At 39.2% G+C, this 14,073-nt stretch overlaps 1 pseudogene; it reads left to right on the top strand.

Annotated features, from left to right (window-relative positions):
• Positions 1 to 1,404: 1,404 nt before the first annotated feature.
• On the top strand, positions 1,405 to 2,769 carry LOC149253731 (flavonoid 3'-monooxygenase CYP75B137 pseudogene; annotated as a pseudogene).
• The last annotated feature ends 11,304 nt before the right edge of the window (positions 2,770 to 14,073 follow it).

The following is a 14,073-nucleotide window of genomic DNA, read 5'->3' as shown; positions in this document are numbered from 1 at the left end:
TGTAATTTAAATTTACAAAAAGCCCTACCAAATTTTATCAAAATCTGACCCAAATTTCCATAATTTTCAAAGCAAAAAACAATTTGATTAAATTATAAAGAGATTTTATAATCTTTTAATACTAAAATGTTCACATAACAAGCTTAAAAACAAAATTAAATTATGCAGATAGAAGCAAAATTGATAAGCAAAAGTATTGTACGCGTAAATGGATAACGTCTAGATGTTCTCTAATCAAGGATGGAATTTGAAGAATTCTCCATTGTGAAGTCATTTAATAGTATTATTTCTTATTTCATTTTTATCTTTATTATTTCATTTTATTTTTAATACACTCATTTTATTTTTAAGAAATCCCTGGTGTATTTTTATTTTTTTACCTAATTTATCTATTTACATTTTTATTTTATTATTTATTTATTTATACATATATGTTTTTATTTTTTTTTATTTTTTAAGAAATTTCGGGTGTATTTTTTATCTATTACATAATTTATTTATTTGGTTTTTGTTTTATTATTTATTTATTTTTATTTTTATTTTTTTTAACATCTTCTTTTAGGTTTATATATTTTGATAAATTTTTATTATATTTTCCTTTTTATTATTTATTTTTATTTTCATATAATTTATTTGGTTTATTTATTTACGTTTTTATGGAGTTTATTTAATTGTAAACAAAAATAAAAAAAAAAATAAAAAAAAAAAAACATTTTTTAGGTAAGTTAATCATTTAAACAAATAATAATATTAACTAGTAAATAACAAGGTATGAATAAGTTATCAATAAATTAAATAACTAATTAAACAAACTAGATTATTATTTATTAATATTTAAACAGTTCAAATTAATTCCCAAAGATAGTTGTTTAATTAATTTATAATATATAAATATATTAAGTAATATAATATATAATTTTTCCCCTCCCTAGTCAAATATAGCTATTTTCCTCTAGCCGTTAGGTTGACCTTTCCCCTTATTTAACCTACCTCTAAGATCTGCCTCTTCATCTGGTCCTGAAGATGAACCACTCTCACTGGTTCGAAACACGTTGACCAAATATTCTCAATGTGATTTTTTCCGTTTTTTTTCATTAACAAGTGTGAAAACCGTCAAATTAGTAACTTTGTTTTGAAATTCTAACCCTATTTTAATGATATCGACATCATATATATCACGTCAATTGTCAGACAGCTTGTACCAATCCGCTGCTAACATCCGGAACATGAACCCCATGAATCGAAAGGTATGAAATGAGAAAAATTGTTTAGTCTCAATCAATAATGACCCTGACGCCCAAATGATTTCGGCACTCAGCTATATAGTGACACCTCTACCCCTCCTTATTGAAATACCACACAACACCTCAACGCTCTCAATAACTGCAATTTTCTGCTTTTCCAATGGATTTATTTTCGGTGTTTCCTCTTCCAGATATGCCAATGCTCACCTATCTTCTACTAAAAATCGTATCTGTTTGCTTAATCTACTGGTGACTTCATCCCTCTGTTAAATTGCCGCTCAGTCCCCATGCTTGGCCCATAATCGAAAACCTGAATCTCATGGGAAAACTACCCCACAGGTCGATGGATCGACTCTCCAAAACATAAGGCCCCCTCATGTATCTCAGACTCGAATCCATTTCCTGCATGGTCGCCTCCTCAGTTGATATGGCCTAAGAGTTTATCACGACACACGACCTCACATTCTCGTCCCAAACCTACGTCGCAGTCGGGAAATACACACTCTACAATCCTGCAACATCACCTAGACTCCTTACGGAGAGCACTAGTGACTAGCCAGGAAAATCTACCTCGTGGAGCTCTTCAGTGCCAAGCGCCTCGAATCCTTCGAGCACATCAGAATAGAATAGGTGGCCCATATGGTAGATTCAGTGTTCGAAACCTGCCAGCTGGGCCTCCCTGTAAAAATTAGGGAAGAGACAAATGCTATGAGCAATAATATAATTTCCCGGATGGTGTTCGGAAGAAGGTATTTGGCCAAGGAAGTGGGGAACAAGATGAGGTCCAAGGAATTCAAGGAGATGTTGGAAGAGTTGTTCGTGCTAAACGAGGTTTTTAATATCCGAGACTTTATACCGTGGCTCGCCCGGCTAGATCTCCAGGGTTACGTCCGACGCATGAAGACTCTGAGTAAGTGGTTGGATGCATTTTTGGAAGAAGTAGTGGAAGAGCACAACAAATGAAGAAAAGGCGCGGAGAATTATGTGGCTAAGGATATGATGGATGTTCTGTTGCAGTAGGTCAACGACCCCCAACTCAATATTAATCGAATCAGAGTCAAAGCATACACTCTGGCATGTACTTTGCAACTTTTCTTGTCTCATTTCCATGCTCTTTTATGGTGTTTCTAATCTTTTTTGAATTGTTTGTGTGCAGGACATGATCGCGAGCGACACCGAGACCGCTGCGACGGTGGTGGAGTGGGGCCTATCGAAGCTCCTGAAAAATCCAAAGACTTTGGAAAAAGCCATGGAAGAGTTGGACAGAGTTGTGGGAAGAGAGCGGTGGGTGGAAGAGAAGGACATCTGTGAGATGGATTATCTGCAGTGGATAGTGAAGGAGACGATGAGGCTCCATCCAGTGGTTCCCACGCTCATCCCCCGTCTCTCCACTCAACCGTGCAGAATCGCAGGATATGACATTCCTACAAACACGAGGTTGTTTGTCAACTTATGGACTATCGACCGGGACAACGAGTTAGGCATTGCATATTTGTATGCCTCACCGTCCAACACTTTCATCTGAATGTTCAGTGTGGGGAAGCCTCCGCATGTTCTACCAAAGTTTGCCTTGAATATATTTGTCATGCAGGAAGTAGCATATCACATCTTGGCAGGATTGATAGCTAGACTGCGGCGACAAAAGAAGAAGACACCTTGGCCCACTCTTCCATTGCAGATTAGGTTATATGAGATCCGGAGTATAAAGCAAGCGGATGTTGAAGTAGAACAGATGAATAAGTACCTGTTCGACCTCTGAAGCTTCAACCCATGTGACCCACATTTCATTGTGAAGGATCACTGCATGAGAGTTCAGTTCAACTGGATCCATGGGAATTTCATTGGGTCGAGGAAGACTTATGGAGGTATTGCTACAATTCCTTCGGACCCAATGAACAGGTCAGCTTCACCATAGAGTGGTTAGCAAAGAAGCATGAAGAAACATCACGGAGAGCACCAATAGTAGTAGAAGTAGCAGTAGTAGCATAGCCAATCATACCTGTGAGCGACAAATGGAGGAGGAAGATTGTTGACCGCATGGAGTAGGAGAAAAGTTGCAAGCTTCGAGGAGATCCACTTGTAAAACAAGCAGCTATGGTTATTCAGTCAAAGAGGCAGCATCGCGATAAGCACATTTCACGAAGGCGGAGGGATAAGAATAGAATGGAAGAAGCAGATAAAGAGTCGCATGAGCTGAGGGAGCAACTCCAGAAAGAACAAGAGTTGCACCAACAAGAGAAGGAAGTGCAGCAATAGAAGATACAGTAGGGGGCACATCATGTGCAGACAGATGAAGCAACGCCCGTACAAGTAATTGATTCATCTGAGCAGCTGGCATCAGGCGAACAGGGTGAACCATCGCAGGGGCAAGAATTTTCACATGAGATAGAACAGGCGCTTGAACAATTGGATGCATACATGGAATAGCTTGAGTTGGAACAGGACACCGACCTCATGCCTCACCACAAAGAGGTCAACTCACTCGCTTAAATGCATCCAGGTGATGAGCAAGTCTGAAATAACCAAGGAGTCACTGAGATCCTTGGTGGTCAGCCGAAAGCATAGTTGCACAACATCTCCTTTAACGAATCTCATCACAGCGTTGTGCAGTCTCACAAAGTACCGACTCTGGAGAACCAAGCATCTCCTGTGCAAGTTGAAGAACAAGTGATCGTGACTGATGTGCACAAGAATCTAGCTGCTTTGGCCGATGCAACTAGAGTGTATGTCGAAGCCACTAGCTCAAGTTTTTGTTTCCTCATAACTGAGAATGAGTGAATGGTGAAGGAACTACAGGTGGCCAAGCAAGGAGGAGACTTGGTGAAAATGTCCGCATGAGCTGAACTGAAGAAGAAAATACTAGATGAAGTATTTTCCCTTGACACAGTTATGCGAGCATTGTACTCCAAGTCTGGTACCGTGCACCAAGCAGTCATCCATCTCCACGGATGGTAGCATCGATGTGTGAGAAGAGCACGCGTATTGAAGAACATACATGTCGTTATTGATAACATGCAAGCATGGATGATGAAGCACAAGGGAAACCCACTTCACTTGCCAAAGATGATGAGGGCCAATGCGGTCGAGTTACAAGCACGTATCCATGGTTAGATCGGGAACTACGAAGACCTACCACAACTCATCACTAGCATACAGCCTTCCCATGCACGAGTATTCAAGAGCATGGATGTTGTGGTGCACACACATGCAATCCCATCACTTGGGACTCTCAACAAGGTGAAAACAAAGAAGCAAGTCTGACAGGAGCTTGACTCATACTTCGACGAGTTGATGCACACTGCCACCAGCCTAGACTTGCCTATCAGTGCAGACATCATGCGCAAGTATGTTGTTGGTCCGACCACATTGAAGACAATGATGCGCATGCTTTCAACCGAGTTGGATAGAGGAGCCCGAGCAATGTACCCGAATTATATGGAGGCAAGGTTCGGGTTTCAGACATATGTCACAACGAAACACACGGACACTATCAAGGACTACTAATCTTGGCATCAATATGTTATTGTTGATCAACATGAGGATGTCGAGCAGTTAGACTTCTATAGTTGTCTAAATCAGAATGATGTCTAGTTTGGCTTGTTCAAGCCATTTTTCACATGGGTACATGTGCATTGTAATGTTGAGTCATGTCAAGTGTAAGTCAAGTCTCAATAGTGATGTAACAGTCATAGAGTAGGTGAAGAGTCATGAGGGTAGTTGAATGGTCACAAAGGGGAATGTCAAGGGTCACCCCACCCTTTTCTATAAATATTCCCTCATAACTCATTGTATAGGCTTTTGGTCAGCCAAGCTTCTACTAAGACTATCTTGAAGAAAGCTTGGACAGTATTGTAGTGCACCTTGGCTTCTCCACTGCACGAAGCTAGTTCATCTCTTTGGAGGAGCAGACAGATGTGGTTGTAACATTTCACTGATGGGGCTAGCAGGTTTACATGGATGTATTATATGATTGGAACTTACACTTCTTTATATAATAAGAGCCATCACATTTTCATGCATATGTTGTTATTGTAGTTGGACTGTTCCAGTTGCCTTAATGATATATGTTTTTTAACTTACATATTTGTGTATGAACTTATTCGTATGCAATTATAAGAATCTTATTGCAAATATGTTGCTGGTTTAACCATCACTTTGGATTGTCCACTATTCTGCTTTCCAGCTTGTGATGCATCTTCGCTCATGTGTTCCCTTCCCAGCTGAGTACTGATATAGGTTGTCAATGGGCACACTCATCCCAACCCCTTTGTGTTAGAACCTCTCAAGCACCTTCCTTGACTCACTGCAGCGGTCACATCCGTGCTACTGGCAGAGTTATCTTGCTTTGTGTGACATCGCGGTCAAGGCATTACCTTACGACCCACTGCTGGGACTCCTACACCAAATGGTCTGAGGTATAATTGGGACTTCTTACCGAGGAGATCCAGTTGACATGTTGGCAAGTCCATAACCGTCAAAATTTATGGCACTAGAAAGAGGGCTTGATGATAAGCTGTGTCCTCACATCCAATTTTGAACCTTTGCACATCTTTCATGGATTCTTGCACTCTTCTTCCCCCACGGTGTTTTTCGAATCGTGAAGATGTCTCCATCATGGGGAAGCTTTTCAATCTCTTGTCCACTCACACGTATGATGGTGAAGGCGAAGTGGCCTAGCCTGAGAACTTACATAAATTTCTTTCCATTCTTCATGAGGAAGATGAGTTTTTTGACGAACAGGCCAGTTTGCTACTTACATACACACTTCTCGAATCTCCATTTCGTTGGGTGCTAAGCCTACCGACTGACATCGTGCACTCATTTGAGCACTTATGTGATCTTATAAAAGACATGTTCTATCATTTTTATCTAGACCATCTTGATCGAAAACTATTACGACAACGGAAGGCTCCGCATGAATGAGTTATTGATTTTTGGCAGCACTTCCGTGACTTGCAGTTTCAATTTCCGAGGAGCCAGATGAAATTTTCTTATCTTTGGGGCTGGTTCAAGTATTTCCTTAAGAAATCTGCCCGTCCCAAGAGAAAGCTTGAAATCAAGCCTCGCTCAATATTCTTCATTAATGGAGCTGCACAATGTCATGTGGAGGCAGACACCATCTCAATTGGTTGCCTGCCTTCCTCTCATTTAACAACTCTAGGGAAAATTTTAAGAACCACCGTAAATTTATATGTATAATAAATGGGCTAATCCCCATGATACATAGGAAAAATGGGAGGCGATTTTATCAATAATATAATATGTATATATAATTTTTTTGGCGAATCTCTCACCAGATTATATTATCTTGTACAGTGATGGGGAATCTTCCACTGAATTATAAAACCTTGTAAGATCTTGGCAAATCTTTTACTGAATAATAAAACATTGTGAAGTCTTGGTGAATGTTTTGTTAAAGTATGAAACCATATATGATAATAAGAAAACATATTCATTAAACTGTAATATACTAACATACATGTTTGAAAAAAAGAAACATAATTTTCTCTTCCTACAAACAATGTTCCAAGTTTCAGTGGCCATATTTGTCAAGGTTCTTACAATACACTCTTTCATATCCTTCTATTAGTTTTGATAATATTCCACAACAAAGTTCTTGTAGGTGTTGATATTGACAACGAGTTCTGTCAAGGTAGGAGAGATTAATATTTTCTCTACAACTTTTGTCAAGCTACCACTTTTTTCAAGTTATCAAATTTCTTTCTTATTCCATAGACTCCAACTGCGAGATAAAAAAACACATCAAGTTTGTTTACCCCAACACGCCAACAAGTAGTAAGCCCCAACTATATTATATAAGAAAGTATTAGGTATCCCAAAGGCTTGAAGGGGATCTAATTGAAAGAAGTGACCATTGTGAGAATCCTTCCAATCAATATATGAATATATAAATGTAGATTTATTATTATTTTAATTGGAAATCTTCAATTAAATATAAAATTTACTTACGTCTCTCCCAACCTAAATTGCTTATTAGCATAATTCACTACCCTCATAGGTCTCACATTTTTTAACAGTGTTGTAACATGTAGATTAATTTCCTTTTTGGTGAACAATCTCCACCTTTTAGGAAAATATGGTGCAATGGCTCCAACCCCTACATATCATTAGGACAAACTAAGAATAGCACAGAAGATGAAAGGTTGTACAAACCAGCTTATTTTTCAAACAACTAATCAGTACCTAAACTTTTTCATGAAGATATCATATTGAGAATGTTTGAAAAATGGTGAGAAATCTTCTGCGAGGGTGATGCAGAAAGAGTGATAAGATTTCATTGTTTTGATTTTTTTTTGTTAAATCAGAAAAAAAATAAGTTAAAAACCAATATTAATGGAGATATTGGTATTTTTACTAAATTTTGTGAAGTGACTAAATGTAGCTTTAACCATTCACCTTAAGATGTTTTTACAATATAATTTCCTAAGTCTATTTAATATCTTCATTATCATAAAAACCAACCTATATCCATCTTAACTCCACATCTACCACTCTTAGGGGGATGAAATCTATTTATCCCTCTGAGCACTTGGTAGATCCAGAATTAAGATGGATCTAAGATGATAGAATTTCACCTTTAAATAGTCTATGCTCACATAAATACCATGGTATTACCATGGGTCAATACCATGGGTTATCATAAACATGGAGCTTAAAAATTACTATTAGTAATTTATAAAAATTAATAAAATTAATAATTGATTTTTATTTTTATTTTTATTTTAACCAAGTTAAAATGTTTAACATACATTAAGTTACAACATCCATTTTTACTGGATCTAAGATGATATAATTTCCCCTTTAAATAGTCTATGCTTACATAAATACCATGGGTCAATGCCATGGGTTATCATAAACATGGAGCTTAAAAATTACTATTAGTAATTTATAAAAATTAATAAAATTAATAATTGATTTTTATTTATTTTTTTATTTTAACCAAGTTAAAATGTTTAACATACATTAAATTACAACATCCATTTTTACTCTTGATCTGGATCAAATATTTTTTCACTCTATGCTAGTTTGCATATCACGATATTTGATCCCTCTCGGGGCTTAGTAGATCCAGAGTATTTAATTCCCCCATTTAAATACGCTACATTCCACGTGAATACCATGGGTCAATACCATGTACCATTTTTTATTTTTATTAATACTAATATTAGGGTTAACAATGTTTTTTTGCATGGTATTAATAATAATCTAGCCCATGGTATTTGGCCCATAGTATTTTTCCCATAGGTTTCACCTAAATATAACCCATTTTTTTTAGTGTTCTTAAATATAAGGTGACTTATGGAGTAAATATAAAAAAATGTTTTATTTGTTTACCATACGTCTTGTTTATTTATATTTTTATTAATTTACCATACCTCTTTTACAAATATGGTATTTGGCCCATAGGATTCACTTAAATAAAACCTCTTTTTTGAGCTTTCATAAATAGAAAGAGGGTTATGGACTAAATATAAAAAGAGGTTTTATTTATTTACCATACCTCCACTTTATTTATATTTTTATTTGTTTACACCCTTGCATGTATATAAGGTGACTTATGGAGGAAATATAAAAAATGTTTTATTTATTTACCATACATTTCATTTATTTATATTTTTATTAATTTACCATACCTCTTTTATAAATATGGTATTTGGCCCATAGGATTCACTTAAATAAAACCTATTCTTGAAAATTAGGGGGAACGGAAGGTTGTAGCTCCTAATTTCAAGGGTTAAATTTACCTTTTTTACCCTCTCCCTTAAAATAAGGTGGGCTATTTGAGGTGATTTGTAAAAATGTACTATGATACAAAATATTCGCCCACTAAAAATTTAAAACCCCTCAATTTTGCCAAAGGGTGAACATTCGCCCCTAAAATATTCCATGAACAACTCCACCATTGTCAAGTGATGCTAAAGAGCATGCTCACATGCCTGTTCATCTTTCACATTCTCCCAACATCACTTCACTCAATTTTCGCGCAGATTTGGTTGTGAGTCCTTCAAGTTCTCATATGAATTCTTGTCTATGACCTCCGTCTTCGCACTCGAGCGTTCCTCTGAATGATGTTGTCTTGTGTTTGTCCATTTCGAACTCTTCACTTGTTGTGAATGAGGAGCAACCCATTTACAGAGTTGGTGTTGCACAACCAACATGCGTTGACATTCATGAAGAGTATGAGTGGGAGCTTGAGCATCAACACTCGGCGAAGGATGACTCCCTTTCGTCTGAGCCCCCTCCGTTCTTTCCTAACCTCTTTGGTGAACCTGTCATCCATGATTTTGCATGTGTGTCTTCATCCACGGATGCATCCATTGTTGATCACTCACAGAACTCACCGGATGTTAGTCCATCATTCGACAACAGAGGAGATAAGTTACTCATTGAAGATCCACTTGATCCTTCATCTGTCTTTTTCAGAGACACAGAGGATGATTTTGTTCGCTTTTCATCTACCCTCTGTATGATTTATTTGATCATGAGGATGCCGAAGAATTCATTGATTTTTCTGATCGTGGCAGTCATGATCCATTTACTTCCATTTTTTATCACGATCATGACTCTATCACAGTTGATCTTTCAAAGACACTAGTTTATGATGATCTATCTGATGATGAAGTTGAAACACCCAAGACCGTCGAGGCACTTCAGCTCGAGCTGATGGTTACGTTAGGTCCTTGCTCTCTTGGGGTTTGTCTCACTTCCGATCATGAAACTATTCAATCACCCAAGGCTCCTCATCAATCATCTGTATGCATCGAAGATCCATCTCACTCACAGACCACACTTCCTCCACTCAAACTGCATGATCTCATTACTCATGCATTGGAGGAGTCTTATATTGCAATCACTCATTCGTAACGCAAATTATCTTTGATTCTTCCGTTTGCTTGCATGTCATAGTCAAGAGTGTGATTATGCTTTAAAGTTGCACATAGTGTCACACAACACCATGATAATTCCACAGGCTGCTCGCCATGCGCATGTGCTCACTCATGTCCTGTGGGCAATTTGAAACACGAAGTGTGGCTGCCTTCATTGTTATATCTCTCTTGTTTTCTAGTTCACACAACTGGCTTGCTCAAAGACCAAGCCTTCACCAACATGGGTCTACCAATGCGCCAATGGTTGCATTGGAAGTATCACTTCACGTGATCAAGCCCATGCATCATTAGTGTAGGAGTAGGAGTAGTGTTTGCTTTCAGTTGTTTGCTTGCATGCTTGTTTGCTTACGTGCTTTGTTTGCTTGTTTGACTGCTTACCTGTTTGCTTACTCGCTTCACTTTCACTTTTTCTTATGCTTTTGCCTTTGCTTTGATGTTTGTTAGTTCGTTTGTTTCGTTCTTAGGTTAGTTTTGCATGAAACCTTGTATGACTCTTGAAGCAAGCTGGGTAAAGTATAAGAGGGCTTGTACATCTATCACCACTTGGTTATCTATCATCTTGCCTATGTATGATGAGCTTGTTACTTTTAGTCCATGATACGTCAAAGGAGAATGCGCATTGTTCGAAGTGAACCTTGGTGATAACACAACGCTTGCACGTTAACTAGTGTCACCTTCTCTAGTTAGTTGTTTTTGGGTTAACCCTTTTTATCTCAGTCAAGTAGAATAAGGTGAGAGGGAAAACCTTAACAGGCACGTCAGAGGTACAATAAACTACTTCTCTACTGGAACAACCTCTTCTGCTCTCAATAAGCCAGGATCGCTCTTCCACCTTTGAAATGAATAAGTGCTATGCATAGTGGAAAATGAAAAAATGAAAAGTCAAAAAATTCAAAATGAAAAATGAATAATGTGAAAGAAGAGAAAGGCTTCCTGCATAAGGAGGTGATGCAAGTAACTCCGTCGGGGTACTGACCAGGCTCGCTAGGAGCGAAGCCATGGTTGTGTGCCTTTGTGACTCCACCAGGGTACTGTCCAGGCCTGCTGGTAGTGGAACAACACCAAAGATGAACCTAAGACTATTACGAGCATATTGCTTGTGCACTTATATACCCCTCAACCCTAATCAAAACAACTGTGTTACCTTGGCTTGGAATGTGTGTCAATCGACCAAGAGTTTGGAAGATGTTGCATACTATAATTAAGTTAGTGTGAAACCAAGATGAGCTGAGAACTAAACAATATTTCCGGAGGTGTTAGGCTTGCTTTTCATGAACAAGGTCCATTCAGAGAGCTGGAGTTATACCAGTGTGTCGCCAAGTGTTGTAGCAGCTACAACCACCCTCCAAAAATTTTCCTTATCCTGTTTTGGAGCCTCCCTACCAACCTTTAACAGTACTTTGTTTTTCTTCGTCAAGTATTCAAGCTTCAGTGTTTTCCTCACACAAAGGTAGCCTGTCGATCACAGTCGATCCATTCCCCTCACAGGTTGTTCACCCGGACTTGGTCCAGCTGCAGGCTGAGCAAATTCCCCTTGAAAATTGTGCATTTCTGGAGGGTAACCAGCCTTCCCTCCAGAAATTGTGCAATCCTCTCTAGCAGCCTCCTGGGCTCCAGGATTGCACAATCCTGCCAGCTAGCACTCCCAGTAGGATTTGCGCAAATTTCCCCAGCAGGGCTGCTCAGCCCAAGATTGCGCAAATCTGGGCAGCAGTCAGCTGCTTTGCCCAAAAATTGCACAATCCTCCTCGGCGTTCAACCCAGCTCCCAGCCAGGAATGCGTATTTTTCCCAAGCAGTTGAGCAACTGCATGCATGAACAGTCCAGTTGACCAGTTCCATCCGGGACCAAGGAGACTTGACTTGAATGCATGCATGGCTTTCTCTTCTCGGAATAGCAAGAGAAAACAAGCAAAAGGAATCCCATGATTCAGGGAGATATTTTTAGCAGTCGTGGGTTACATGCAAAGTTGTTTTAGAAGTTTCCTTCCAAGTATCATTTTTTCCTAGATTTGTGGCATGCACATCATGAGACCAAACTTATTTATTCAATGCATCAGAGCTCATTCATTCACATCGATCTTGGAGATCTGACACCCCACAGCACATCCAGGACTCTTCGACACATCATGCTCAGTTATTCACGGGTAAGTGGCCTCAACTTGTCTTTTCCAACATTTATGTCGATTTTTGTTTCTTCGCTTGCATGAGTGTTGTTTGCTTGACTTCTTTGAATTCTTGTTGGCGTTTACATGTATGCTAGCTTGTCCTAGCTCTGTTTCAATTTCTGTTGCTATCTCACTGTTGTCGCATGCATGAAATTGTTTTGCACGGACGTTCGCCCAACCGACGAACCGCCTCACCCACATGTGCGTTGATATGTTTGCTGAATCTTTCATTCATGTTTTCCATGCACTTTCAATCACTTATACTATCACTTAGATTCACCATGCATGCACTATCTTAGTTGCTTTCAGCTGCCTGTCGATGAGTCGGGCCAACCTTGGCCCGGAGTCTGCCTTCACCAAGGCTGCATTGCGCAATTTTGGGAAGGAAGGCTCACCTTACTATCATGAAATGGGCATTCCTGCCCAACAATGTTTTGCTGAATTTTGGAGGACTATGGCTGCTTGGCCCAATAAATTGCACAAATTTGTCCCTTGGCCAGTAGTCCTTCCCAGCTGGAATTGTGCATTGTGCAATCCCATCAGCCATCTGCCTGACTGGATTTCTTATTTCGCAAATCCAACAGCCAGTTCTGCCTCCCAAACAGCCCAGACTGCCTCTTGTGCAGTTCTGGTAGCTAGTCACCTAGCCTCCTAGTAAAATTTGTGCAATCTTTCTCACCAGTTTCCCAGGTATGTGTTGTGTCCTTCCCCCTATTTTCTTTGTTTCCACTGACATATTTCTTTCCATGCATGCTGCTTATTTCATGATCTTTCAAGAGTTCTGATCTGTCTCAATGGATTCTAAGAGAATAGGATCATAGGACACTGATGGAGTTGCAGCTGGAGCAGTAGTTGAGCAGGTGTCCTCTAGTCTGTCGATCTATGAAGATACAAAGTTGTGTCTAGACGAGGACATCAAACTGAAGTGGAAAGAGGTTAATGAAACATTTGCAGGAACTTTTGGGGAAGACCTCGAAGACCATCAGGTGCACATGAACATTCACAAGTTCGAATTGTACCAAATTGCATGAAGTTACCCCGTGTTCCCATACACGGACATGATTCACTAGATCGTCTCTCACACTGATCCCGAGACGATGACCTTGAGCAGTGTCAATGGGACGAATCTTGCAACCTTCTGGGCACAAGATTATGATGAGATGTATCAAATGTCAGAGCCCTTGACTATCATGAGTCCTCCATTTAGCTTGCCCAATAGCAGAGCTAACTCTAGAGACATTTTGAAGGATTGGGTAAAGGAGCCAGTTCGTTTAAGGATGACACCCAACCATATCTATAAGACAAAGATATTGAGGAAGGCATACCAATATTTGGTCATATTCGTGTGTCAACTAAGTGACCAAGAAAGCACTGAAACCTTTCCTCAGAGTTCGGTGATTGCATTGGACCAACTGGGTAGAGAAGGAAAAACATGCAACTGGTCCAGCATACTGGCTCATCAGCTGAAGGAACAAGTCACGAAGGCTTGATAGTAACCCGAGGGTATGTATGAAGAGATTTACATGTCCGCCTACATCCTAGATACATTATATGCCCGACATGAGTGCACGGGATTGGAGTGGGCATGGTCACTGGCGGAGACTGTTGTGAACACATATTTAAATTTGTTGTCTGAATGCAGTTTCAGAGGACTAATCATATGGTTGTTCGACCATTTTGTCACCCAAGTATACAAGATGATATTCGAACGGGATCCACCCTGCATGTTAAAGGAAGCAATGGAGGCATTGTT

This window comes from Pinus tabuliformis, chromosome 7, assembly GCF_031772625.1.
Source record: "Pinus tabuliformis cultivar Carrire ecotype Pingquan chromosome 7, CPIR1, whole genome shotgun sequence".
Taxonomy (NCBI): domain Eukaryota; kingdom Viridiplantae; phylum Streptophyta; class Pinopsida; order Pinales; family Pinaceae; genus Pinus; species Pinus tabuliformis.
This window is presented reverse-complemented; position numbering and strand designations above follow the sequence as displayed.